At 43.3% G+C, this 27786-nt stretch overlaps 1 long non-coding RNA gene across 1 annotated transcript; it reads right to left on the bottom strand.

Annotated features, from left to right (window-relative positions):
- Positions 1-5403: 5403 nt before the first annotated feature.
- Positions 5404-27712, bottom strand: LOC309530212. The gene is made up of 4 exons (XR_014218685.1): positions 27683-27712; positions 26129-26264; positions 8098-8235; positions 5404-7641 (listed from the first exon to the last, which is right to left on the bottom strand). It is a non-coding gene; the product is annotated as an uncharacterized lncRNA (long non-coding RNA).
- Positions 27713-27786: the final 74 nt, after the last annotated feature.

Below are 27786 nucleotides of genomic sequence, written 5' to 3'. Positions count from 1 at the left end.
CACCTCACAGAGTGTTTGTTGTGGGGGAGGAAGGGAAAGGAGATTGTTAGCCACTTTGAGACTCCTTAGGGGAGTGATAAAGTGGGATATCAAATCCAAACTCTTCTTCCTCTCTTCTTATAAAGCACCTCTGGTTTTATGCCCCCCCCCCAAAAAAAAAGTTCAATGAAAATTACTTTGAAAAAGTTGAAATATTCAAGTCAGCTTAAAGTCCCATGAAACTTTGTGGTTGTGATGGAGAGCAGAATAGTACAAGTCCCACTGCCTTTAGCACTGAGCAAACATGCATAACTTTTTATCATTTAAAGGGCAAAATCTGATCCTATATCTTGGATCATTTATCATCTAAAGGGCAAAATCCGATCCTATATTTTCCCACACCTTTGTAAAATGATGTCTTTTATACATTTCCATTATTTAGAATAGCACGAACGAGAAGACTGAAGCTGCAATTTTGTACACGCTGACCTGGGAGAAAGTGTGTACAGAATTTCACCAAAGAAACTTTTCAATGAATTACCTTGAGTAAGAAAAGTGTCAGAAATATCTTTAAAATGCATTGTTTCTTCGTTGAAGTTTTGTTGAAAGACAAAGGGCTAGATTCAACAAAAGAGTCCCAGGAATGGAAGTCAACACAAAGACTTCCACTAGCACTATGAAGTTTCCTCACCACAATTCCCATAACCCCCCCCCCCAAATGGCTTGGAATTCAGGGGACACCCCAAAACAATGAACAGTGAGAGAAGAGGGTAGAGCCAGGGTTATCTTTACCCAGGGGTGCAAGGGGTGTGGGGACCCAGGCACAGAATTCTGGGGGGCACCAGGTACCCGCCACTGAAGCCACATAAGCTCTTAACTATCTACCTGTTATGAAATAGCAAATAATTCTGATCAAGCTAGAAAAACAAAATACAGGTATTACCGAGATGTATACCTACTGTTTCACTAAAGGACTTTCAACTTTACCAAAGACATGCCGTGCCAGCGATGGCGCTTGTCGTTCATAATGGCAGAGCTAGTCAGAGGAGTCAACGACAGCGCTTGTCATTCTCAACGGCGCCTTGCACGCAAAATTAACTCTTACAAAATATTATGTTACGTATTGTATTGAGCTGCTATGTGGCAGCGGGGTCAGCTGCACCTTTGACACGACTGATCTTGCGCTGCCTGCCTGCCAGCTGCATGCAAGCCACATGACATCAGTCGTGTCAAAGCTGCCGCTGACCACGAGTGAAACATTGCAAATTGCGTTATAATTTCATCACTTACAATTCAATTTCGTTTAGAGAAATCGTTAAAAAAGTGTGGTGTCTGACATAAGCATAACAGAAGTTAATTTGGGGGCTAAACTAAATTTGGGGGTGCTGGGCGGATCTTTGTACCCCAGCAGCACATATACTAAAGATGGCCTTGGGTAGAGCATTCCAGCTGGCAAGTTGAAATGCTTCTTCAATCAAATCCAGATTACCAAATAGGCAGCGTAGGCATTGGCCTATGGGCCACACGCCTTTTAGGGGGCTATGACAACGAAATAAATACTGTTTGTTTCTTGTAATAAAATTGGTTTCTTAAAATTGTTGGTTGGTCAAATCAAAAACGTATTAGGAGATAATTTGTGAGGTCCTCCCTGCCAAGTCTGACTGCCCAGGGGCCTCCACAGGATTCAATACAGCACTGTCTTCAATTCCTCCCAATATGTCTCAAGCGTTAAATGTACACCACTAATCTGTACTCATATTACACCAAGAATGAGAAGGGATTCAATGTTGATTTGCTGGTGGAACAGCCACCATATCTAATGTCTGCTCAGCCTGGAAAGGGGAAAGATACAAATGGAGGAAAAATGGCAGATACCTCCACTAGCATCCCTTGAAGCCCCACCTGTTGTACACATCCATCAAGGACTGTGTTGGAGCAGCGCTCACCTGCCTGCACATGGAAGGAGCCAAGGAACTCGTAATGACAGTGAAGGTCCCCTCTGCATGACCCTCCACACAACATGGAAGCCAAAACTCAAACACTTCATCATCCCCGCTGGCAACAACTCCATCACTGCCACTTCCCAGGCAGTTTTGACAATACTGTGCTCGATGGGCCAATACTGGGACAATACTGACCTGACTCTGTACAGGCCAGCTTGCCCACTCCTGTGCTAGGAGACACTGTGTACACAAACAGGTGTCATAGGCACAGTTGCATAAAAAGGCCCCCATCCAGCAGCTAGAGCTCCACCAGAGATGATCATGGTTGTAGTGAGAATCATGGAGTTGGCAGAATTGTCAACTAAAGCATCCATGGCAGAAGGTCGTGAGAGGGAGCAAAAGGCAAGATTCTGGTTTGTACCCAATGTTACTCATACTGAGAATAAACCCACTGAAGTTAACAGACATAACATAGTTAGGTCCCTTCATTTCAATGGGTCTACTCTGTGTCCCCAACTTGCTGCTGGTTCAAGTGCTTTTGAACACAGCATTAACTTATTCTCGGATCTCGGCCAAGTTTAAGAATAGCAACTAGCTTGAGGTTAAAGTTCTGCAAGCTTTACCTTATTTGCTTCAACATGCCCTGATTTACAGATTCAGATTTATGTGGCTTTATTAAGTCTATTCTTATCCTTATTGTAAAATGTCAGTTAATGCAGAGTTGGTTTCCAAAAGCCTTGAGGTAAATATGTTGATTTAAATATAGCTAAATAAAGGTCAGGCCCAAAACAAACAGCTCTCGCAGTTGTTGTTTTTTTCTTGATTACATTTACACACTTCATAAATATAGTGCAATGCAAAAAAAGAGAGGGGAAAAGTGAAAAATAAGGGCTTTCGAGAATGACATAAGGGAAGCAGTAATTTAATATCTTGTTAAGTCATTTTGTATGATACCTGGTAATGCTGCATCACGACGAAGACATGGTGCAAAATATTCCCATATGATTTTAGAAGTCTTAATATGAGAATTCCATATTATATAACATCAACGAACCAGCTGAACCTCATCCACTTACGGCATGGAGCAATGAAAAGAACAAATACCTTCTGAAGAGTGGAAATCAGAACAACATGTGGGAGCTTAAACAGTGGAAATAAGTTGCGGATGTTGTGCAATGATGTAATTATTCCTGCAGCGGAGGTTTCTGCCACTGCCGTATTTCAGAGCAGACAAACCATGCTTTGTTGACACGGCAAGAAAGTTGATGAATGTGTGATATTTGAACATACCATAATGATAGTATATACTTATAATGAAAAATGTGCTCCATCCCATAGTAAATAATAAGCTGATAGCGAGCACAAGGGAGATCCCCTTGTTCCCAATCAGGAAGGTACTAAATATTAGTCAAGAAGTCATGTCATAACATTTTATGGGGCCACATCTGGTGGGCCAAAGGTTTTCCAACCCTGGTTTGGATACGGGACACCCAGACCTTCTTCTAACATCACATATATAATGTGGATAGTATACGCATACATTAAATAGGGATATATCAAGTTTCCACATCATTTATTACATTTTTAGCTGTCTTCCAAGGAGCTGAAGTCACGCACATAGCTTCCCACCCCCTGCCGCCCTTCCAGGTCATCTTATCCTCACAATAAATCTTACAGAGCTATAATTCCCAGTACCCATAACAAACTACAGTTCATGGGGTTGTTTTGGAGGGCATGCCTTGGAAGTGCTTCAAATGTATATTGTGGGGGCAGCCAGTGTCTCTGGTCCCAGCCTGACACTCGAACCACTGCTCTCTGTTGTTTCTCAGGTGTTTGGAAGTAGTAAGGAATCTGCTTCTGCACGCAGAATAACATGGCTTCCTGTGATATACATGACAGAGACACTGTTATTTCAATGTTAAATATAATGTATCATGGGGGTGTGTGTTTTGTAGGCGGAAGCTAAAGCAGACGAAACACATAACACAAAACCAATTTCCAGAAATATAATCCTTCCTTTTAACAGCTTACCCTCTTTCTTTTTTAAAAACCCAGGCAGTTGGTTTATGATACAAACAAACCACTTTCCACCTCTCATTACCATCTTCTAATTTGGGCTGAGATTTTATGTAATTGAAATTGAATCTAAGGCAGGCAGATTTTACATTTTATGAGGGCAAATCAAAGTACAAGTACCTTTTCCTTCCTCTTAATGGCTGGAAAGCTGTTGTGCTCTGAAAAGTACATCCAGAATGAGCAAACAATCCCCAACTAATTATGCTACTAATACTGAAGGAAGGCTGCTTGCTATTCTATGGACTACCTGTATTGCCATGTATTTGTGGACGTAGCCTTTGTTGTGTGGAAGAGGAAACTGAAAACACAAAGACGAAACTGAAAACACAAAGAGGAAAAACACTGGGAGGAAAAGCTACCATGCTAATCTCCTTGTGTCTCACCTGATCAGCGCTGCCCCACTGACCAATACTGAAGAGATGAAAAGAAGAAAGCACCCACCTCAGATTAAGGCAGTGTCCACATATGAAAGCAACTGGGTCCCCAAAAGGACTGTGGAGATGACAATTTGCTAAAGGAAAACTTGCTAAAGGCCATGGGAATTATAGAGCCATAGCTGGCATTCCACTGTTATAGCAAGAAATTGGAGCATAGCAGGTTCTCCTCTTGACATTTCGTTCAGCTGACTGACTTGAAACTTGGCAGTGTAGAAGATGGACATTTGAAGATGGCTTCAACAGACTTTGGAGCAAATTTTTTTTTTAACATTTTTGAATTATTTCGGAAGCTGACAGATGGTGTGCATTCTCCTTCCGTAAACTTTGCTGGGGTGGTTTTAGGGGAAAGATTCTCCGTTTGAGCTGTGTTCCTTGGGGAAATAGTTTGTTTTGTTAGGTAAAGGAGAACATCTAGCAGGTGCCATTACTCATGCGTTGTGTAACGTGCTTCTAGTTTTCATTTCAAAGCCATTTTTGTGGCCAATGATAATCATTGGGAGTTCATAACAGCATCCTTTGCAGATGTTCAGTATGATGCTGTTGTGAAAGTTGAATTCAGTCGGGTAAGAAGAGTTTGGATTTGATATCCCGCTTTATCACTACCTGAAGGAGTCTCAAAGCAGCTAACATTCTCCTTTCCCTTCCTCCCCCTTCTCTATATAGAAGGATCTGGCAACTTCTGTTTCAGTGTATCTGAAAAAGTGTGCATGCACACGAAAGCGCATACCAAGAACTAACTTAGTTGGTCTTTAAGGTGCTACTGGAAGGAATTTTTTTATTTCCCCCCACAACAAACACTCTGTGAGGTGAGTGGGGCTGAGAGACTTCAAAGAAGTGTGACTAGCCCAAGGTCACCCAGCAGCTGCATGTGGAGGAGAGGAGACACAAACCCGGTTCCCCAGATTACGAATCTACCGCTCTTAACACTACACCACACTGGCTCTCTAGGGTAAGGGCTCTCTGGGTAAGGTGGAATGGAATATTCCATGAGAGAGAGTGACAGGCAGAGAGACTTGGCTGCCGCACAAGAGAATGTGGGTCTGTGAGGAACAGAAAATAACTTGGTGAAGGAGGAGACGAGAGAGACATGGACATTCTGGCAGACCAGGCCTTAGCCTTGAAATGTGTATAATTCACACAGGCCAAAGGGTTAGAAGTTAGGTGTGAAAGGAGACAGGGAGAAATAGTCACAGGAGATGAATAAAAAATGTTTCAGGCATGGAGGGAGGGTAAATATATATGAGGTGCACAGTGGATCGATTTCTGATGGACAATATTTGAAGACATAGCACACCTGGTCACAGGTCACAGTCATCCCTGTTATGTTGAAATGTGTTGTGCTTCTGTTTGAATACAACCGTTTCCCCCTGAATTTTGTATCTATACACATGCACTAAACATCTTTTATGCAAATCAGTCTCCAATTTTAGGGCAATGCATTTTCTTTCTTTTTTGGTAACGTTTAAGTAGTATGAAATAACCTAGTTCCAACATCATTTTGTAACAAAATACAATTTAATGGGCAAATGCACTTTTTTTTGCACCCAGCTGATTTCTAACATTATCTCATTCCAGAATGTATCTTTTCTCATACAGTTCTCCTTTACTTTTAGAATAACTCAGCACAATGGAAAAGATGGTAATAGGGTGGGGGGCGGGAATATCTGATCTGATAACGTATCCACAGTCAATATCCTTTGCAGACCTTAGGATTTCTACTATTTGTGAATTTTCAGCTGCTCAGACCCTGGCTCCTCCATTTTAAAGTTGGGGCACCGGAAAGCAATAGTCAAGGAAAGGGTATTGTGTTTGATATTTAAGTTGCCATTTGGCAGACGCTTCCACTGAATTGTGTGGTTTCAAAATTGTGTTTCTTAAAGGGTTTAGATTTCCCAAAGCCCACTCCTAAGTTCACGATGGAGATCACATTCTCTTTCTGGTCTCTCTTAGTTTCACACATATTCCTAAATCCCTTCCTTCCTTGTTTCTACTTCAACAGAGCTTCGCCTCCCTCCACTTCACTGTGCACGATCCAAATCTGCTCTGCGGCAACTTCCAAAGCAGATTTGGGGGTGGGAAGCAGGATGTTCTGTTGCATTCATGGAAGCCATGCCACACACACAATGGTTTAGCTGCATACAACCCAATGTCTGTATTTCTAAATAGGTTTTATCCCAAATGCCAATTGTAATTCATTCTGTGTCCACAAAATTCAGAGAAGTGGAAAATCCAATGGTTAATTGAATTCTGATCCAATTGCACTAGTCCAAGACCTGCAGATCAAGTCAATTCACATAGGACTGTGAAGAAAACATGTCCCTCAAGCATCCCAGCCCCCTATCTTTCCCTGACCATTTGCAGCCACCAGGGTGTGTGGAATTCTTTTTAGGGTGTGGACTCAGTTAATGTTGGGTGTGAAAACAGTTAATGGTGGGGGCAGGAGTGAAGCAATAGACTAGGTCAGTAGCCTTAATTTGAACTGAATGTGTACCTTAAAAGCTGTTGAGCCATCTTCTGCAACATGCATGGTTCCTCCAGCAGGTACAGTGGTACCTCGGGTTAAGTACTTAATTCGTTCCGGAGGTCCGTTCTTAACCTGGAACTGTTCTTAACCTGAAGCACCACTTTAGCTAATGGGGCCTCCTGCTGCCGCCGTGCTGCCAGAGCACAATTTCTGTTCTTATCCTGAAGCAAAGTTCTTAACCTGAAGCACTATTTGTGGGTTAGCGGAGTCTGTAACCTGAAGTGTCTGTAACCTGAAGCGTATGTAACCTGAGGTACCACTGTATAGGTATAAACTTTAAACTTCTCTCCACGTAGCGATCAACTTTAAAAACCAATGGCATCAAAAACTGTAAACTTAAAGAAAGGGCTATCAAGCACAATCTGTTTGTTGATTTTGTCTCCCAACATTACCCATTTTAGTAAACACACACAAACAAACAACTGGCAAACCTTCTAGGAACAAATAGCAATATCGGGTATGAAAACTGCTTACAGTACACTAATGCGTTTGTGGCAGCCTGTACAAATTCATAGGCAGAGACAAAGAAAGTGGAGGATGGGTAGGAGTCAGAAGGAGCTTTGCTGGTTACCCCTCAGCAAACAGCAGTAACATTTTCCTTTTTTCACACATGAGTTCATACATTCTGTCCCTCCTTTTAGGTTGAGAGTCACACGCCTGGACTTCCTTTCCGAGTTGGTTTCTACAACAAAACATGTGCAATTAAAAGTTTTTCAGCTTGCCAATGCAGGAAGTTACTGTCTGGGCTGAATTCCTAAATCTATCTCTGCTTATTTGTCAAGGGTAAAACAAAGCATTTTAACTTTACGTGCCACCTGCAGTGTCCTACTGTACACACAGCTTTCTGCAATGCCAAGAACCATATAAAAACAAGTGGGACCTTCAGTCCTTCTGGCTGAGACCCAGAGAGAACTTCCAATTTTATATTTCAAAACCAAACCCACAATTTATCAAATGTCAAAATGTGAATGTGGTTGGGATGCTGTTGTTTTTAATTCTTGCACTGAGATGAGGCAAGACTGCCCAATTGCACATAATGTTTCTTTTTTGTTACCTTGCATCTCGTGATGGGAAGGTAGGAAAGGAGCGGTGGCTAAGGAAATGAACTTGGGAGTTTTGATAACAAAAGGTCACTTACCATTATTCATCTTCTGCCTGACCTTTGGTGCATGGTTTCCTGTTTCAGTCTCTATTCCCTTCCAACTCTTGATCTTGTCTAGAAGACTATGAGCTCACCTTTCCAAAGAGCTCGCACTGTGTAGAACCCCAGTTGTTTCTGATGAAGAGAAATGAAAAGGATGAGATGAGATGACCCTTCAAAATTTGCCTTAGGAACACACATCCCTCTTTTGTGTCCATAGAGAGGGACGGCAACATCTTGCCTTCTTAGACAGCTTTGGCACCTTCTGTGGTGGCCTGTTATGGAAACTTCAGCCATAACATGTGGGCAAAAGGATAAGCAATCTCTCCTTTTCAATATCACTTTATCTTGTTTTGGATAATGTTGTTAGTGGTTCTTCTTAAAGCATGGAAGGACAGATCCTGAAGCTGAGGCTCCAGTACTTTGGCCACCTCATGAGAAGAGAAGACTCCCTGGAAAAGACCCTGGTGTTGGGAAAGATGGAGGGCACAAGGAGAAGGGGACAACAGAGGACGAGATGGTTGGATACTGTTCTCAAAGCTACCAGCATGAGTTTGACCAAACTGCGGGAGGCAGTGGAAGACAGGAGTGCCTGGCATGCTCTGGTCCATGGAATTATGGAGTTCTCTACTTTCTGCCCATTTCTCCAATTTTCCAAGTCTTGTAATTGATTTAAAAATAGTGATTGACAGATAGTGATAGACTATCAACATTTTTAGCTCATTTTCTTATTACCTGCCCCCACTGATGATTTTGGCTGGTCTTCCTGCTTCTACTCTTCAGGCTCTCTGCTACTGCTACTTCATTGGAATGGAGTGTGGCTCAGTGGCAGAGCATATGCAAAAGATCCAGGGTTCAATCCCCAGCAACTCCATGGGAGAAACCCTTCTGAAATCTCAGATAGTTGCTTCTAGCCAGTGTAGACAATGATGAACCAGATGGACCAATGACCTGACCAGGTAGAAGTCAAATTCCTATGTTCCTATGATATTTTCTGGTCATCGTTCATATTATATGTCTCCTTTGTACCACACCCTTTACAACCTTCCTTTCTTTTCTCATCTTCATTCTAAGCTATGTGTACTTCCTGTCAAAGGTTTTTATGATCTTGCTTTCTCTCACTAGCTCTTCCTCCTCCATCCCTCTGCATGGACCATATTCTTAACTGCCTTCTAGTTCAGCCAAATATTGCTCTCTCTATTGCCTGCTTGCATCCTTCACCCTTGCAGCTCCTATTATTCCACCTGGTGTCAGATTGTATCCTCTTTTTTCACACCTCCTCAATACACTTTTAATCATCCCCACTTTTCCTGGTTGACTGCCTCGCCTTGCCTTTCCTCCCTAACAAATTTTATACTATAAGACTGCAACCTGGAGAAGTTTGTCTTTGATTTCTGTACAACATTTTTAAGTACAACCATCACTTGACCAACATTTATATAATCATAGTGACCTATTTACATAAGTTAAATGTATTTCACAATTTCAGCTATTTTTATATTGTAAAACCTGCAGGCAGGGTTTGTTCTTTTGAATTTAATTATTATACAATATCTAGTGCAGGCATCCCCAAACTCGGCCCTCCAAATGCTTTGGGACTACAGTTCCCATCATCCCTGACCACTGGTCCTGTTAGCTAGGGATGATGGGAGTTGTAGTCCCAAAACATCTGGAGGGCTGAGTTTGGGGATGCGTGATCTAGTGTATGAAAGTTTTTCTTTTATAAAAAAATAAACAATAAATATTGGGTTGGATTCAGGCTCAGTTTGTTGAATTTGTTTCTCTTTGAAATCAGTGGGACTTAGTTGTTTGATTAACATTTCACATTGATTTCAATCGAAACTAATTCAACTAACATAGTTTCAACCAATTATAGTCTTTTAAAACTAAAAATAGGAATAAGTATTAGATCACAAATGCCTTATTGTGTGCGTGTTTTTTAAAAGTTTTCAGAGTGCTTTCAAAAAACAAAATACTACTTTATTAGCACAAAGCATATTAACTTCATCAAAATGTGGCAAGCATTGTCCATAATAAGTTTCATCATTGCTATGGGCAAAGATTCTGAAAATATGAACAATCCTTAAAAATTATAGATCTGTGGGAAAGCAGATGCAGCTGATATTCCTGAGCACCAGAATGGAGAGGGCGAAGGAGAGTTATCAGCTAGTGTGGTCACATGATTCATTAGCTGTTTCTAAAACCCTACTTCAGGTTTTAATACTTGGAAAATCTGCCACCCTGAAATCAACAAGGCTGTGGTGGACAAATATGTTATCAGATCAGGGGCGTAGGAAAGGGGGTGCGGTCTGCCCCAGGTGCCATCATGGATGGGGGTGACAAATTATCAAGGAACAATTACTGCCCTACTAGGGTGGTTCATAAAAAAAAACTTTTTTTTAAAAAAAAAGCCTGCTCCAAAGGTCTTATCTTACTACACTAGGGATTATATAGCTATATATGAAATTTCATGCATATCAGTTAATATCTTCCATGAAAATAGCTGTTTACTTGGCCATTTTCCTATGTCGTGAAGGCTGAAATTTCAATTCAATGGCCACCATCCCAAATAGGATACAATGGGCGGACTTTGGTACTCTTTTGTCCTGTCCTCCCCCCAATGTCTTTCTCTCTATTTGAGCCGGCTCCCTGCCTGTTACTTTACCTGCGGGGAAACCTGTGTGGGGTTCCTCTCTCTGTAAAGTCTTCAAGCTGTTCCTGCACACACCTGACAAATCTGCCCCATTGTCAAAATTTATCTTTCCCCCCACCTCCAGTCACCGTTGCTGTGTGTCCTGGCTGAGGGGGAAAACAGAAGACAGATAGCCATCGGTCAGGGATAGTCTAGTTGAGATTCCTGCATTGCCCCAGGGGTTTGGCTAGATGTCCCTCAGGGGTCTCTTCCAACTCTACAATTCTCTGGTGCAGGCTTGTGCAGAGTTTTAGGTATAAGTTGGATGCAAGGATCCAGCCCATCTTACAGCCCATCTTATGCACCGTCGGCTCGGGAATAAGTCCCACTTCTCATGATGAGACTAGATTGCTGCTGTGCAGTCCTGTTTTTAAATAAATGTTTTCCTGTTCAGATAATACAGAGCATGGTGAAATCACAATAAATAAAACCTCCCCTTCAGTAGTTTCAAGCACTACTACAGGTTCCACATAATATCTGTACTGCATTGTTTACTGTGACAGCACCTGCACGTTGGAACTCCCCGCCTATTGCAACAAAGCACCTGCCTTTGCTAGACTCTTTTTGGGCACCTGCTAAAAGCATTCTTCTTTAGGCAAGCATACCTAGATGCTTAGGAAGTTGAAGTAATTTTAATCTTAATATTTTAGCTTTTGTATGTTTTAAAGTAGGGTTGTTAATTTTTCTTGATTTTACTGCTGTGGTTGTTGTTTTTTGTTTTGGTAAACCACTTTGCATGGTTTTTAAAATAAATGTTATTAAATAAATAAACAGTAAATATAAATAAAATAACACAAGCCAAAACACAATTCATCCTGTAGATTTAAGGATCTGTCCATAGTCGCCTACTTGTTATCAGAGGCCCAGAATCCATATTCCTTTGTAAGAAAATATGAAATAACGTAAAACCATTTTTGCAGGCAAAAAAAATAAATAAAAAATCAATGTGTGGGGAGGGGGTGACAAGAAATTTTCTGCACCACCTGACCTTCCTACACCTCTGTATCAGATAGCGACTCTTACCACTGAATGAGAGTAATAAGTGTGGGCCTGCAGTTGCTTCTGTGACACAAATGCACATCAAAAGTATTTTATGTTGTTGTTGTTTAGTCGTTTAGTCGTGTCCGACTCTTCATGACCCCATGGACCAGAGCATGCCAGGCACTCCTGTCTTCCACTGCCTCCCGCAGTTTGGTCAAACTCATGCTGGTAGCTTCGAGAACAGTATCCATCCATCTCGTCCTCTGTCGTCCCCTTCTCCTTCTGCCCTCCAACTTTCCTAACATCAGGGTCTTTTCCATGGAGTCTTCTCATGATGTGGCCAAAGTATTGGAGCCTCAGCTTCACGATCTGTCCTTCCAGTGAGCACAAAGGGCTGATTTCCTTAAGAATGGATAGGTTTGATCTTCTTGCAGTCCATGGGACTCTCAAGAGTCTCCTCCAGCACCATAATTCAAAAGCATCAATTCTTCGGCGATCAGCCTTCTTTATGGTCCAGCTCTCACTTCCATACATCACTACTGGGAAAACCATAGCTTTAACTATACAGACCTTTGTTGGCAAGGTGATGTAGCAGGACCCTATACATGTCCACTCAGACATGGGCCCCATTGAACTCAATGGGGCTTTAGAGAATGGCAAACCAAATTATTTGAATATATAGACCTAGCAATGATGACACAGAAGATCAGGCATCAGAAAAACTCCAAATTTATTAATGATTGGAATAAATTTATTTTATACATGGAAACGAATTTAGGAAACATTAAAATCACAGTAGGTGTAATATAAAACCAGCGATGTAGAGACAATGGTTGTAAAAGGACACTGCAGAAGATAATAGTGGAATACAGCTCAAACTGTGGTGGGAGGAAGTCAGACTAAAGATATAGTATGTAGTTATTTATGCTATGTGTATTCTTTGTTTGTATGTACTTTGTTGTTCCGTTATGTTTGTGGATTAGTTTTAATACCTGTTGGAAAATAATAATAAAAAGACTTATTAAAAAAAGAAAAAAAAGAACTCAATGGGGCTTACTTTTAAGTGAGTGGGTGTAGTGCATTCTTAATGTACCTAGGGTAGACTACTGAACCACTATCAGGCTAGTGTAGCATGGTTGGGGCTCCCTTTTAACATACTCTCCAACATCCTGCTGATCAAAATTGTGGTCCTTGTTTTTTTGGTCCCAAACTCTCGCAGGAGCCAGGTGACTCTCACGAGAGCTTGAGACCAAATAAATGAGCGTCTTTCGATCTGACATTTTGGCACAAGCCTGCTGACTCGTGCCAGACTGCCAGACCAAAAAAATGGGACATTCTAGGATCTAGTCAGGAGCTGGGGTGGCTTCAGAGAACAGCTTGCAAAATGGCATTTGCAAAGCGCAGAGCATCCAAACACTGCCACCTCTCCCCACCCCCATCCCACTGCAATGTAAGACCCACTTAATATGAATGGGTCTGGCATCAGAAAGATGCTGTACAGGTGGGGGTTAACGCATTCTTCCCAAAAGTACTTTTATTTTTCTTAATATATTAAGAGTCATTAAACTCACCTGCTTCTCCAGCTCAGCCCCATCTAGCTGTGCAGAATTCCATGGCTGTGACTTTATGCTACTTAATTTACAGCCTATAACTATCCCCCCCCCTACCCTTCAGAACGAGTGATTTAGAGCAATAAGCTTCAAATATGTCGCAAATTTGTAGTGGCTCAGCTGAACGACACTTCCCACCTGCTCGGCAGCACTTATAGCAAATGGTAATTAATACTAAGGCTTACCCCGTTCTTTCTTCATACTGTGAAAATCAAATAGGTCTGCAAACATCAGTTAAAGCCAATTGTTTTACACAGATCTCTTTCTTTTGATGTGTGCCAAAACACACTGTGAAAAATGTTCTCATTTTTGGGTGGATTTTCCCATCTTCTCCTTGGAGAGGGCTGCCTCCATATTTGACAATAATAGTCAATCACACAGCATTGCTGTTTTTATCCGTTTCTGTGCCCTAAATGGCCTCAGTCCAGTACAGTGGTACCCCGCAAGACGAATGCCTCGCAAGACGGAAAACCCGCAAGACGAAAGGGTTTTCTGTTTTGGAGGCGCTTCGCAAGACGAATTTCCCTATGGGCTTGCTTCGCAAGACGAAAGCCCATAGGGAAATCTCCGGGGACCTGTTTTAAATTGCTGGCGGTCGGGAGCAAAGAATTTCGCCCACAGCCGGCCTTCAGAAGAGGTCCTGGACCTCTTCTGAAGGCCGGCGGGGGGCAAAAGTCTTTGCTCCCCCCCCCCGCCTGCCTTCCCGGGACAGCGGAGACTTCTCTGCTGTCCCGGGCGATCTTAAACTGCTGGCAGGCGGGAGCGAAGCGTTCGCTGCCGACCCCCAGCATTTTAAAATCTCCCCGGGACAGCGGAGGCTTCGCTCCCGCCCGCCAGCATTTTAAAATCGCCCCGGGACAGCAGGGGCTTTAAAAATGCTGGCGGTCGGCAGCAAAGCCCTCCTGTCCCCGGAGCTTGCGGGGTGGGAGGTGGGAAGAAGGGCTTTTTTCCCACCGCCAGCCTTCAGAACAGCCTTCTGAAGGCTGGCAGTGGGAAGAAAAGCCCTTGTCCCCCCCCCCAGCCTTCAGAAGAGGTCGGGGGACAGACTGTCCCCGGACCTGGTCTGAAGGCGGTTTCCCTAGGAACGCATTAATTGATTTTCAATGCATTCCTATGGGAAACCGTGCTTCGCAAGACGAAAAACTCGCAAGAAGAAAAAACTTGCGGAACGAATTAATTTCGTCTTGCGAGGCACCACTGTATATCCTGTATATTTGAAGGGGCGTCTCCACCCCCATCATTCTGCCCGGACACTGAGGTCCAGCGCCGAGGGCCTTCTGGCAGTTCCCTCACTGCAAGAAGTGAAGTTACAGGGAACCAGACAGAGGGCGTTCTCGGTAGTGGTGCCCTCCCTGTGGAACACCCTCCCACCAGATGTCAAAGAGAACAACAACTACCAGACTTTTAGAAGACATCTAAAGGCAGCCCTGTTTCGGGAAGCTTTTAATGTTTGATGTATTACAAAATAAAAAAATTCCTTCCAGTAGCACCTTAAAGACCAACTAAGTTAGTTCTTGGTATGAGCTTTCGTGTGCATGCACACTTCTTCAGATACACTGAAGCAGAAGTTGCCAGATCCAGTGTATCTGAAGAAGTGTGCATGCACACAAAAGCTCATACCAAGAACTAACTTAGTTGGTCTTTAAGGTGCTACTGGAAGGAATTTTTTTATTTTTACTATGGCAGACCAACACGGCTACCTATCTGTAACTGATGTATTACAGTATTTGAATATTTTTTTGGAAGCCAGCCAGAGTGGCTGGGGAAGCCCAGCCAGATGGGTGGAGTATAAATAATAAATTATTATTATAAAATTATTAATGTAGGTTAGCTATATGGGAGTATAGCTACAGAAGTACACTCTGTGAGAGAGGAGACCCAGCTATCTAATACCGAGTGCCCTCTATCACTAAAATTCACCAAGTTGTCTTTTTTTAAAAAGGGAGGGTGTTGTTATAAGCAACAGTGTGTATTTTACAGTTCAGTTGCCTACCTTGCAGAGCGGTGGGCACACACATAAGCCAAGAGGTGGAATTCAGAAGCAAGATGGAAATCAGGCAATGCTTATGGGGACATTCTTGGAACCATAAAAAGAGTTTCTCTCACTATGTTTTGGTACGCAGCACGAGAGTGTGGAGAAGCAGCTTTGGGAACAGAGGAAGACTCTGCAGTGGAAGATGAGTGCAGCGATTCCTAACGCGGGAAAGCAAATTATCACTTTACAACGATATTTTGCTGCCCAGAGGACAAGATGATGCCCTTTCCCAATTCCACATATATAAGCTAACTGTGCCGGTAGGGGAATCTGACTTCCACACTAGCAGCCAAGTGGACCTGGTGCCAGGATGCTCGCTTATGGAGCGCAGGGCAGGCCATGGTGCAACTCTGTTCTTCAACTTCTGTAGCTGAAACTTGTTTCTCCTTGCTGCCTGCTCAAACAAATAGTTCAAGGCAGCAGCAGTGGAGCCACCATGCATCATGTGATCTGGTATTGCCTCTGCTGAGGTTTTTTTTTTTAATATAAACAAAAGCAAAAATAAGACCTATTTCATCACCACTATCCCACTTCAGAGGTCCTGAGACCCTTCCAAGTTGCGCAGGTGTATGTTGGATGGGATGGGAAAAGGCCCAGTTTTTATGGTCCTGAGGTGATTGACTATATGGAACTGGCAGAAATGACTGGCAGAATCCGAGACCAGGGAGAAGAGTCGGTGGAAGAAGATTGGAAGAAATTTAAAGACTATTTACAGAAATATTGTAAAATTAATGAATATTAGAATGATGTTGGATAGAAACTAAGTGGTTTTTAGCTGCAATACTATAAGGGAATATGAAAAATGGATTACTAATAGGTAAAGATTTAATGTTACAATATTTTAAGATTAAAGATTAGGATAAACAAAGAGGGGAAGGATTTGCTGAACCAACAAACTGAATTGGAATACAAAAAAGGGAGGTGTGAGGGGGTCCGGGAAACAAGCTAATGAAAAATAAGTAATGGAAAGATTGAGTTGTTTTTAATTATTTTTATTTTGTATTTCTATTTTTTCTATTTTTTATTTTGTAATATTTTGAAAATCTTAATAAATATCTTATTAAAAAAAAGTTTTTATGGTCTTGAATATCTTTCTGGGTAAAAGGCAGGATAGAAATAATAAATGCCTAACTTCTCTACTGAAAAACTTAGCCCTGTTTCTCCCGTATACTGCATGCCTTTGGGAGGGTATTGTTTGGTTGGTTGTAAGCCACTCTGAGTTGCCTTGGGTAAGATAAAGCGACTCACAAAATCAATAAATAAGAATAATCTATCTGTTTCCACACATCTAAATTGAGCTTACAGGAATGGGCACAGCAGAGATGCAGTGAGAATACCTAGTCTGCCTTACTGGACTGTTCATAAAGTAAAGGAAAAGCGACCCCTGACCATTAGGTCCAGTCGTGACCGACTCTGGGGTTGCGGTGCTCATCTCGCTTTATTGGCCGAGGGAGCCGGCGTACAGCTTCTGGGTCATGTGGCCAGCATGACTAAGCTGCTTCTGGCGAACCAGAGCAGCACACGGAAACGCCATTTACCTTCCCACCGGAGTGGTACCTATTTATCTACTTGCACTTTGGCGTGCTTTCGAACTGCTAGGTGGGCAGGAGCAGGGACTGAGCAACGGGACCTCACCCTGTCGCAGGGATTCGAACTGCCGACCTTCTGATCAGCAAATCCTAGGCTCTGTGATTTAACCCACATAGCTGTAGATTAATTGTAGTACCATTTTGCTTTTTGCTTTTTATCTTATTTTGGCATGCAACTATCCAATGGTTAAGTCCTCTGCATCCCAAACACAGTGCCTGAGTTTATTAAAAACTAGCGTAGAACAATTAAAAATAGTTGATTTCAGTACATTTTTTTCCTGCCTTTGTTGTAACTGGAAATTCAGATCGTCTTACAGCCCTAAACTATATCAGCTAAATAAAACATTGTCCTTGAATGTAGTCCAAACTGCAGAACAGCTTCAGCAAACAAACAATACTTCCACTTTCAATTGAAAGTGGGTGATTACCATAAGGCTGCCTTAAAGCTAATTCAAACACATCCCTCTGATTGACCCCACTCTATAGTAAGATATTTCGCACAGATGGTTGTCATCTGGATCCAAAGCACATTTACTTGGATGAACTCCTATTGATTGTTAGAGCTTTGTGTCACATAGTTCCCACAAACAATCATGGCCTCTGAAATTGAATTGATTGGATTTATATCCTGCCCTTCCTCCTGAAGGGACTGCATGCACTCATGGACCAAGTGTTCACATACAAGCATTCTGGGCTCGGGGGAAGCAGTGCTGCATTGAGGACTTTAGACTATCTTGCATGCACAATCTTGTTAACGAAAACCGTTGAATACAAGAAATATGCAAAATAACAAAACAGGTATTAGAAGCCACCCCAGAATTAGCCCTATTGAACATTTTCCAAGACAATAACACACACTCACATGACAAAGAACTCATAACTCTCCTACTCTCAGCAGCCAGAAGCATCATAACTAGACACTGGAGAGACACGTCAGGAGTGAAAATGGACCTCTGGTACCAAACTGTATTGAAAACAGCCCTACTAGAAAAACTAATCAGCAAACTGAAACTTCTGAGGTCCAGTGCCGAGGGCCTTCTGGCGGTTCCCTCACTGCAAGAAGCCAAGTTACAGGGAACCAGGCAGAGGGCCTTCTCGGTAGTGGCACCCACATCCTCCCACCAGATGTCAAAGAGAAAAACAACTACCAGACTTTTAGAAGACATCTGAAGGCAGCCCTGTTTAGGGAAGCTTTTAACCCCAAATGGGCAGGGTATAAATAATAAATTTATTAATTATTATTATAATTATTGTTATTATTATTATTATTAACTAGCACAGGGGCAAACAAAAAAGTATGCCTTCACTCCATTGTGGCTCCCCTTCATTACATACACAGCCCAACAAGACAACAACACCTTCCCATCCAATGTCAAGGAGATAAAGAACTACACAACTTTCAGAAAACATCTGAAGGCAGCCCTGTATCTGGAAGTTTTCAATGTTTGACGTTTTTGTATGTGCTGGAAGCCACACACAGTGGCTGGGGAAACCCAGCCAGATAGGCAGAGCATAAATAATAAAATTATTATTATCATTACAGTGGTACTTCTGGATGCGAATGGGATCCGTTCCGGAGCCCCGTTCGCATCCTGAGTAGAACACAACATGCGACTAGGTTAGCGGAGTGTGTAACCTGAAGCGTATGTAACCTGAAGCGTATGTAACCTGAGGTACCACTGTACTACTACAAGAACCCACCAATGGCATACAAATCAATATGGCTAACGTGACCGACCAACCCCTCCACTGCAAAAGCAGTTTGTTGTGTAGCTGCAAACAGAGGGAGAAGATGCAGCTTGAATCTGATGGCTGTTATTGATTGTAAATATGCTACTTTTGAGCAAATAAAGGGATAGTAGGACAGAAGAAACATGTGGGACTTGTTTACTGCCCTTTCAACACGGACACTGTGTAATTCTGCTAATTGCTTTACGATCTACAGAGGATCCCAGGGGAAGCGTGGTTGGGCGCCGAACAATAAAGCAATAAATCTACTGAACATCCACCCTCCACCTCAAACACAAAACTCACAACAGTCAACTGAAGTCAACCAACCATGTTCTGGGCCCCCCAACCTCTCTCACCACCAATGAAAACTAATAAATGAATAGAAAGAGAACCTACCCATGTGACAGTGACACAAAAACCTTGCACATATACTATGTAAAAGAATGAACGGTCTCTCTCCCTTATTCTCTTCCCCTGCCTCTCTTCTTTCCTAACTTTATACGGTCTATATCACTGGTGTGTCTGACATCGAATATAACTGAAATGTAGAAAAGATTCTATGAAAGGAAAGCAGAGACACTGTCTGTACTTTTGTAAGTCAAGAAAATCTTTAATGAAAACATTTTTTAAAAAAACTGAAGCCATTGATTTGAATCCTAAGATAGGTTAGCTTGGGAGGAAGAAAGGTTTCCCATTCCTTCTCCCACCTACCCATGTCTCCTTGAAAGCATCTCTGAAGGGTTGGTAGAACAAAATGGAATGGGCAACAGGAAGTGGAGAATTCTATTTCAGTTTGATTACAACCAGTGTAAACTGGCTGCTCTAGAATAGGTGAAACATAGCACTGCATCCATATATATTGGGTGCATATATACAATTTAGCACTGCTGTTCCCAGTAGTCATGTATGGAAGTGAGAGCTGGGCCACAAAGAAGGCTGATCGCTGCAGAATTGGTGCTTTTGAATTGTGGTGCTGGAGGAGACTCTTGAGAGTCCCATGGACTGCAAGAAGATCAAACGCATCCATTCTGAAGGAAAGCAGCCCTGAGTGCTCACTGGAAGGACAGATTGTGACGCTGTGGCTCCAATACTTTGGCCACCTCATGAGAAGAGAAGACTCCCTGGAAAGACCCTGATGTTGGGAAAGACTGAGGGCACAAGGAGAAGGGGATGACAGAGGATGAGAAGGTTGGACAGTGTTCTTGAAGTTACTAACATGAGTTTGACCAAACTGTGGAAGGCAGTGGAAGACAGGAGTGCCTGGCGTGCTCTGGTCCATGGGGTCATGAAGAGTCAGACATGACTAAGCAATTAAACAACAACAACAATTCATTTTAAAGATGGGGCATAATTATTAACTAACAGCTATGCATTTATATTTTCACCAATTTTCTTCCCCCAAGAAGCCCAGTCTTGAATATTCAGCAAAAACAGGAGAGCTGTTCAAAGAATACTTCATTTGTAACTTAAGCTAGTAAAAACAAGGAAATTTATAGTTAAGGGTGACTTCTAATATCTTGGCACAACAGGGTGTCTCCTTAACCGCTTCCTTATTGGGCTATACATTTAAGGTCAGCCTGAACTGTGAATTTCCTTATTATTAGTAGCTGTCACGTTATTAACTATCTCAATGTATCTTTTTTGGTGAGTACATTTAATTTCCTCTTTTCATACTACTCCCATGACCTCAACAGAATGAATGACTCTGCCCCATCGAGACGCAGTTGTCTCCCAGGCTATTATGGGACTGATCTATTGACACCTTACTCACTGGGGGAACGGCGCTTCCATTTCTGAGCTGTTCAGAGGCCTGATCAGTGTGGCAAACTGAGCAAGGGGGAGAAAGGAGAATTTTAACTTCTAGGAAATTATTTTTAGAAAGAGAGAGGACAACTATCTGTCTTCTGCTTAAGTGGAATAGTAGTTATACTATGTACATAAGCATATACACTATTACATTTGTTTGTTTACTATGCATCTTTTCCTGAAGTGCTTTTTATGGTACATTATTATAAAAACTATAGAAGCACAGTGCTATGTATAAGAACCCAGCAGTGGCTTTATTAAATAAATAAAAAATACATAAAACCCAGCAAAGTTCACAATCTTTATGGCATCCCTTGTAAATATATGGGGCGTGAGGGGGAGTTAATAATTTACCCACAAGGTTGGAATCTCTCTTGGGCAATTAAGTAATTAGGTTGCTCACTGGATTTAGTTCAGATTTTAATGCATAATAATTGGTAGAAAAATTGCACAGCCAATTATTTCACTTTTGCTAGATGGTGTATTTAAGTAGACAAATTCTAAAAAATGTAGATTTAGTTATTTCCTTAGGGGAACAGAACTGTGTGGTTATATTTCACTCAGTTTAGCACAAATGATAGGCCAGATTTCACAAATCAGTAGTGAATTTTAGGTGCTCTCAACTGTAGAAATAGATAAAAGTATTGAGATATTTCCTATATCACACACAATCTTATGATTAAACCAGTGTTTCCCAACCACTGTTCCGCGGCACACTAGTGTGCCGCGAGATGTTGCCGCGGGAAAAATTAAAAAATTCGAAAGATTTTTTTTTAAGTCAAATTTTCGATTGGGGCGCCGTCACTAGATGACCCCTGGGGTTCCCTCCCTCCCTCCCGCTCTGCGCCTCCCTCCTCCTCCTCCTCCGGGGAGGCCCTTCCTGGCTCTCGGCCAAGGCTTGGCGGCTGCCACTCACTCACTCGCTCGCCCACCCGTCCCTCCATCCCTGCACCCGGCCTCTCCCCCTCCGTCCCCGGCGTGGGGGCTGCCGGGATCCGTAGTCCCCTCGCCCTTGGGCTCCGCGCCCGCGCGGGGTGCACAAACTACGTTTCCCAGCGTGGCCTGGCGGGCCGGGCGTTTTGTTTGAAGCGCTCTTCTCCCGGCCATGGAATGAGCGCAGCGGCGGCAGCCGGGCGGGCAGGGGCTCTTCCGCGCAGACCCCGCGCAGCCTGCCTGCACCCCCGCGGAGATCGGGTGGCAGGATGGAGCCCGGGGATCCCCGCGGAGGCGGAGCGGCAGAAGCGGAGGCTGCCCCCCAGGTAGGGCTGCGCCGGGGTTTTTTTATTTTTGCAATGCTGCATCCGCGCCGGAGGGGACGCATCGGACCGCGGGGAGACCCCTTGGCGGGCGTGCAAGGCAATGCATGCGTGCAGGCGTTGCATGGAGTGCAGTGCAATGCAATGGCAACGCGGCGCCCTGCATGCATGCATGCAACTTCCACCGGCGCTCCGGACTTGGCAGGTGAGGGGGGTCCCCAGTGGGTGGCAGAGAGAGCCGGGGGGAGCAGCGCTGCTCCCCGAGCCGAGCCCGGGGGGAAACTTCGGCGTCGTTGCGCCGGGTGTTGGAAGCGGAGGCTGGCGGGGGCCCCTCACCTGCAAAATCTGGTCGCCTCTCAAATATTTCGTGCATTGCATTCATCGCCCGCTTTCTCCTCCAAGGAGCTCCCGGGGGCGCGTGTGGTTCTCCCTGTGTTTTCCTCGCAACAACAGCCCTGCGAGGTGGGTCAGGCGAGTGGCCCAAGGGAGCACCCAGGGATTGTCCTGGCCAGGTGGGGTGATTTGAACCCTGCTCTCTGCCCGGTCTTCGTCCTCATTTAGCCCCCACATGTGCATGACTGTGCATGACTGAGGTTTTCCCCCCTCGTCTTGGCTATGGTGTGAGTCTGTGCTGTTAATTAATGGGGTTCTGCCTTCGGAGAAGATGAGCCAGCCCTCAAGGAGGTGATTATGTAATTTGCTAGCAATTCATGTCCCTCCCGGCGTGACGCTGCGCGCTGACGTCACGGGGCTGTAATGGTGGTGTGCCTCGAGATTTTTTTCATGAAACAAGTGTGCCTTTGCCCAAAAAAGGTTGGGAAACACTGATCTAGTCCAGTGTTTTTCAACCACTGTTCCGCGGCACACTAGTGTGCTGCGAGATGTTGCCTGGTGTGCCGTGGGAAAAATTTAAAAATTCGAAAGATTTTTTTTTTAAAGTCAAATTTTCGATTGGGGCGCCGTCCCCGGAGGGAGGCGGGCGAGTCGGGCGGCGAGATGCGGAGCGGCGGCAGCGAGGAGAGGCCACCCAGAGCGGGGCTCTCGCCGTCTGCCTGCCTGCGAGCTCGGCGGGCAGCGCCTCCGTCCGCAGCGCCTGCCTCGCGGCTCTCATTCCCTGCCCCTGCCAAAGCTCACCCAGCCAAGCCGCACTCTCCTTCCTGCCTCGCTTTGCTGCCTCCTCCCCCCCCACCCCAAAGCTTGGAGGTTCCCCGGCGCCGGCCCGCAGGTTTGACCCCCTTCTCACACCTGTTCGCGCTCCTTGCACGGAAAGGGGCGGATGGGGAGGAACGGGGCTCGCCGCTGCCTCCGCTCGCCCTCCCCCCTCCTTCGTGCATCCCTCCCGGCGTGACGCTGCGCGCTGACGTCACGGGGCTGTAACGTGGTGTGCCTCGAGATTTTTTTCATGAGACAAGTGTGCCTTTGCCCAAAAAAGGTTGGGAAACACTGGATTAAACTGACCCAGTATACCACATCACCCAATCCCTGTGTCCAGAAAGTTCTGAATAAGCAACACCTTAAAAAGCCATGAATCCCTGAAGATATCCGAAAAACTGAAAGAATTCTGGGATACTGCAAGCCTTCAAGTTGTGGGTCATCCAGATAGCATCCAGACCATTTAAATCACTATTACAAACCTTTGTAACAGCCTCAGAGAATCCTAAGAATCGTAGTTTACACCCTTAAAAAAGTACAGTGGCCAGAATTCTTTGAGGAGGGAAATGTGTTTCAAATGTGCTTTGAAAGTATCATGTGTACACAGTCTATTGAAGAAGAATTTGGGTGGAAGTACCACAGAAAGTGACACAATGCAGATGTACTGTATGACATCTATATCCGAAACAACATCCATATACTAATTCTGCCCCAAACATTCATGTGAAACTAAATGCAGATAGAGCTAGCCAGCACAGCATGGCAATACAATTCTGGGCTTAAATAAATGTGCCAAAATGGGTATAAGAAAGCAATGGACACACACACACACTCACACACACACACACATATACATATACATATACACTTTTCAGATATATAGATTTCACCGATTTTACAATCATTTTGACATTTTAAAACTTGATTTCCTTCCCCCTCTTTCTGTGGTTCCTTAAATTTATTTTTAATATCTTCTGCATATTCAAACTAACTTAACTTACTCATTTATTTATCTTCCATATATATATATATATATATATATATATATATATATATATATGCAGGTTTTGGTGTCTTCGGGTGTCTTCCCGTGTAAGAGTCGGGGTGTCTGTGCGACGTTTCGACGAGGTCTCACTCGTCATCTTCAGGCTGGTGCTTTCGGCTTCTTGTTACAGAGTTCCAGTAACAAGAAGCCGAAAGCACCAGCCTGAAGATGACGAGTGAGACCTCGTCGAAACGTCGCACAGACACCCCGACTCTTACACGGGAAGACACCCGAAGACACCAAAACCTGCATATATATATATATATATATATATATATATATATATATATATATATATATGCTCTTATATATATATACTCTTATGTAGCTGCAAGTTATACAATAATCCTGCCAGTGTTTTTATCTGTTTACAATTTATCTGTCAATATTCAATAAGCCATTTCCATTCTTTTATAAAAAGTTTGTTATCTTGATTTCTTACTCTTCCAGTAAGTTTTGCCATTTATGCATATTCCATAAGTTTTTGTATCCATTCTTCCTTTGCTGGAACTTCTTCTTCTTTCCATTTTTGGGCAAGTAACATTCTTGCCGCTGTAGTCACATACATGAATACATTTCTATGCAATTTAGGTAGTTCGGTCTCTAGAATTCCCAAGAGAATTGTGCAGTGGACATTTTTGTGCAGTTTTTCAAAAATCCACAGCACTTTGTACAAGTAGGACAAAATGGACTGATGAATGAACACATGGAAAAATCTTCCGATCTGCATACCCCTGGTTGGTTCCCTAGGAAGCAAGGATGCAGTTTCCTCGGCCTTCAAGTAAATGGCCTCGGTCCAGGATACCTGAAGGAGCGTGTCTACCTCCATCATTCTGCCCGGACGCTAAGGTCCAGCGCCGAGGGCCTTCTGGCGATTCCCTCATTGCGAGAAGCAAAGCTACAGGAAACCAGGCAAAGGGCCTTCTCGGTAGCGGCGCCCACCCTGTGGAACGCCCTCCCATCAGATGTCAAAGTGATAAACAACTACCTGACATTCAGATGACATCTTAAGGCAGCCCTGTTCAGGGAAGTTTTTAATGTGTGACATTTTAGTGTATTTTTGGTCTCTGTGGAAGCCACCCAGAGTGGCTGGGGAAACCCAGCCAGATGGGCGGGGTACATATAAATTATTATTATTATTATTATTATTATTATTATTATTATTATTATCCTTCTTGCTCCAAAGGGGAAGCAGTTCAGGGGAGAGATAGGTGCATATTTACAAGTGTCCCAGCTCCATAATAAAGATACTGCCTTTGAACAACAGCAATGAAAAGTTTGGAGCATGTGAGCTTATGCATAGCTGAGCAATGCATATGAAAACCAAAACACAACACTGGAATTTTTTTTCCTTGTTAAAAAAAAAAAAGACTGCAGAAAAATACTCTGCCACATCTTATCATGTGGCAGGGCAACCGTGGGTGAGATAAGGAAAAGAATCCTTTGGGGTTAGATCATGCTCATAGCCCATCAGTTCATCCATATCCCTGACACAGACCGTGAATGCTCTTGAGAAAAGTTGCTGATTGCTGTACTGAACACACAAAATATTTCTTTCCTGTCCCTCCTGATGTTAAGATTTCATTAGTTCACCCCTAAGGGATGCACACACTAAGTGCTTTCCTCCTATCATTTATTTTCCTTGCAAGAATTGCAGCAGTTACCACAGGAATGTTCCACAGTTCTGAACAGGGAGAAAGATGATCCACGCAGTCTTTTTTACCCTCACCCCACCTCACCGCCCCAAACAAAAAAAAGAGGAGGCAATGAGCCAGACCGGTTGTCATGAAACAGCTCGTTTTCAGTGCTGCGGTTGTAGAAGAAGGCAGCAAAGCTGGCAGCAATGACGACCCCCAGAGAATCCCCCCCCCCTTTACTACAAAGAGGCAGCTTTGAATAATAATAAAAGATATGTCTGGAAATGCATTTCTGGTCAGCACAGGCCCTTGTGGGGTATTTTTTGTTGTTTGCTACGCAAGTGAAGACAGTATGAGTGAAGATTTGTAAGCTCCGGCCTAAACATTACACCAAGGCTATAAAGTTTTCAATATTTCTATAACGATGTTTGAAATGTAGCTTTCCACTTGGGAAATGTTATTCCCTCACCCTGCCTCACCGTAATATTACTTACTGAAGTCACGTCGTCTTGGTTTCACCATTCACGTTGGAGAAAGCTGCCGCAGTCAGTTCCTCGGATGATCTCATCAGGCAGGGACCATTAACGTTCTCTCAGAGGTTGAAGTCTGACATGTAGATAGCTTGTTTCCCTGATAAAAAAAAAGAGAGGAGGAGACGATTCATGGAAAAGTGGGCATCATCCATGTGTTAAGGGAATCCCAAAGGCATGCCCACTACTATTCTCGCATTCTTGAACACAGACAGGCATCAGTAGCACAGTGGTGCTTTGGCAGGATGAAATATACCGTTACATTGTGGACTTCGGTGTTTGAGCGAGGAGTAGTTTGGAGTTACAATAGTAAGATGACTATCTCCATGCCTATGTGAACAGGTTAATAAAGACCTTCACGTGATATCTTAATTTGAGGTCAAAGGACTTCTAATTAAACACATGCAGTTCTTTCTTTTCTGAGGGGATGCTGGGGTACACATATCTCCAAACATTTTGTGAATCTTCATACTTCTGTCCATCTACTGTATTTATTTTCCCCGATTTGAACTATAAAATGGTTATTTTCTTGAGTCAAAATGAGAGTACCCCTAAACATTTTTTTTAGAAAAAAGGCACTGAACACATGAAAGGGAAATTGTTAGAGTGAGAGCTTGGAAAACAAAGAACATGAAATTTGGAGAATAAATAAACTGATTTATATTATCATTCCATAGCATTTTCTTTGTGTGTGTTCCTGTCCGTGTCTCTCTCTCTATTAGAGGATTCCTGCTGCCACCCAGTCTTCATCTGAACACCAGTTTCTGGAGACAAACAGGGGCAGCTCATTGTCTTCACAACCCTGAGAGAGTTTAGAGGCATGTGGTTGGGTTCTATTAGAAACAGAATATTGCACTAGACGGGTCTTCATCTGATCTGAGGGCCATAGCTCAGCGGAAGAGCATTTGCCTTGCTTTTCCTTTCAAGTTAGGTCACCCAATTAAAGGTAGCCCTGTTGGTAGATCTGCAGAAAGTCCCAGGTCTCCTCCACTGATAGAGGATAGGGTAGCTCCCAATGTTCCTATGATTCGGACAAGTAATCCTTGTAGCTCATGGGCACAACACATGTCTTGAAGCATTAAGCAAATGGTTCCAAATTCAAGCTTGGCACCTCTTGTCATTCATTTATTTACAGTATTTACAGTATATACCCGCCAATAACAAAAAGTGCTCTGGGTAGCTTACGAGTAAAAATGTAAATGATATAAAAAGAAACATAAAACCAAGGCAAAAAAGGATATTGGTTTGGGTCCTAACTTTCCTTCCACTGAAGCCACGACATTCATGGTCATGGACTGTTCTTTTCCTCACCCCAGAACGTAATGGTGTCATAAACATTCGACACCTTTCATCCTTACTTATTTATGCATTTTCTATAGCACTGCGTATTCTCCATCAATTAATTATCAAAGGGAACATTTTAAAAAGTTGAAATTATCTTGGGTGATTGCAAGGTTGTTGTCATGCCCGGCTTGCTTTTGAGGTTGCCAAAAAGCATTTGCAAGCGTCTTTTCTTACCTTCTGCAAATCATCTCACCAGAGATCAGCCCAAAGGAAGGCCTCATGAAATAACTCCACTCGCGGGGCTTTTTTAGATCAGGAAGTACAGGAAGCCAGAAAGG

This window comes from Podarcis vaucheri (assembly GCF_965113315.1).
Source record: "Podarcis vaucheri genome assembly, chromosome: 4".
Lineage (NCBI taxonomy): Eukaryota > Metazoa > Chordata > Lepidosauria > Squamata > Lacertidae > Podarcis > Podarcis vaucheri.
The sequence above is the reverse complement of the archived record's forward strand: the minus strand, read 5'-3'. Positions and strand labels throughout refer to the sequence as shown.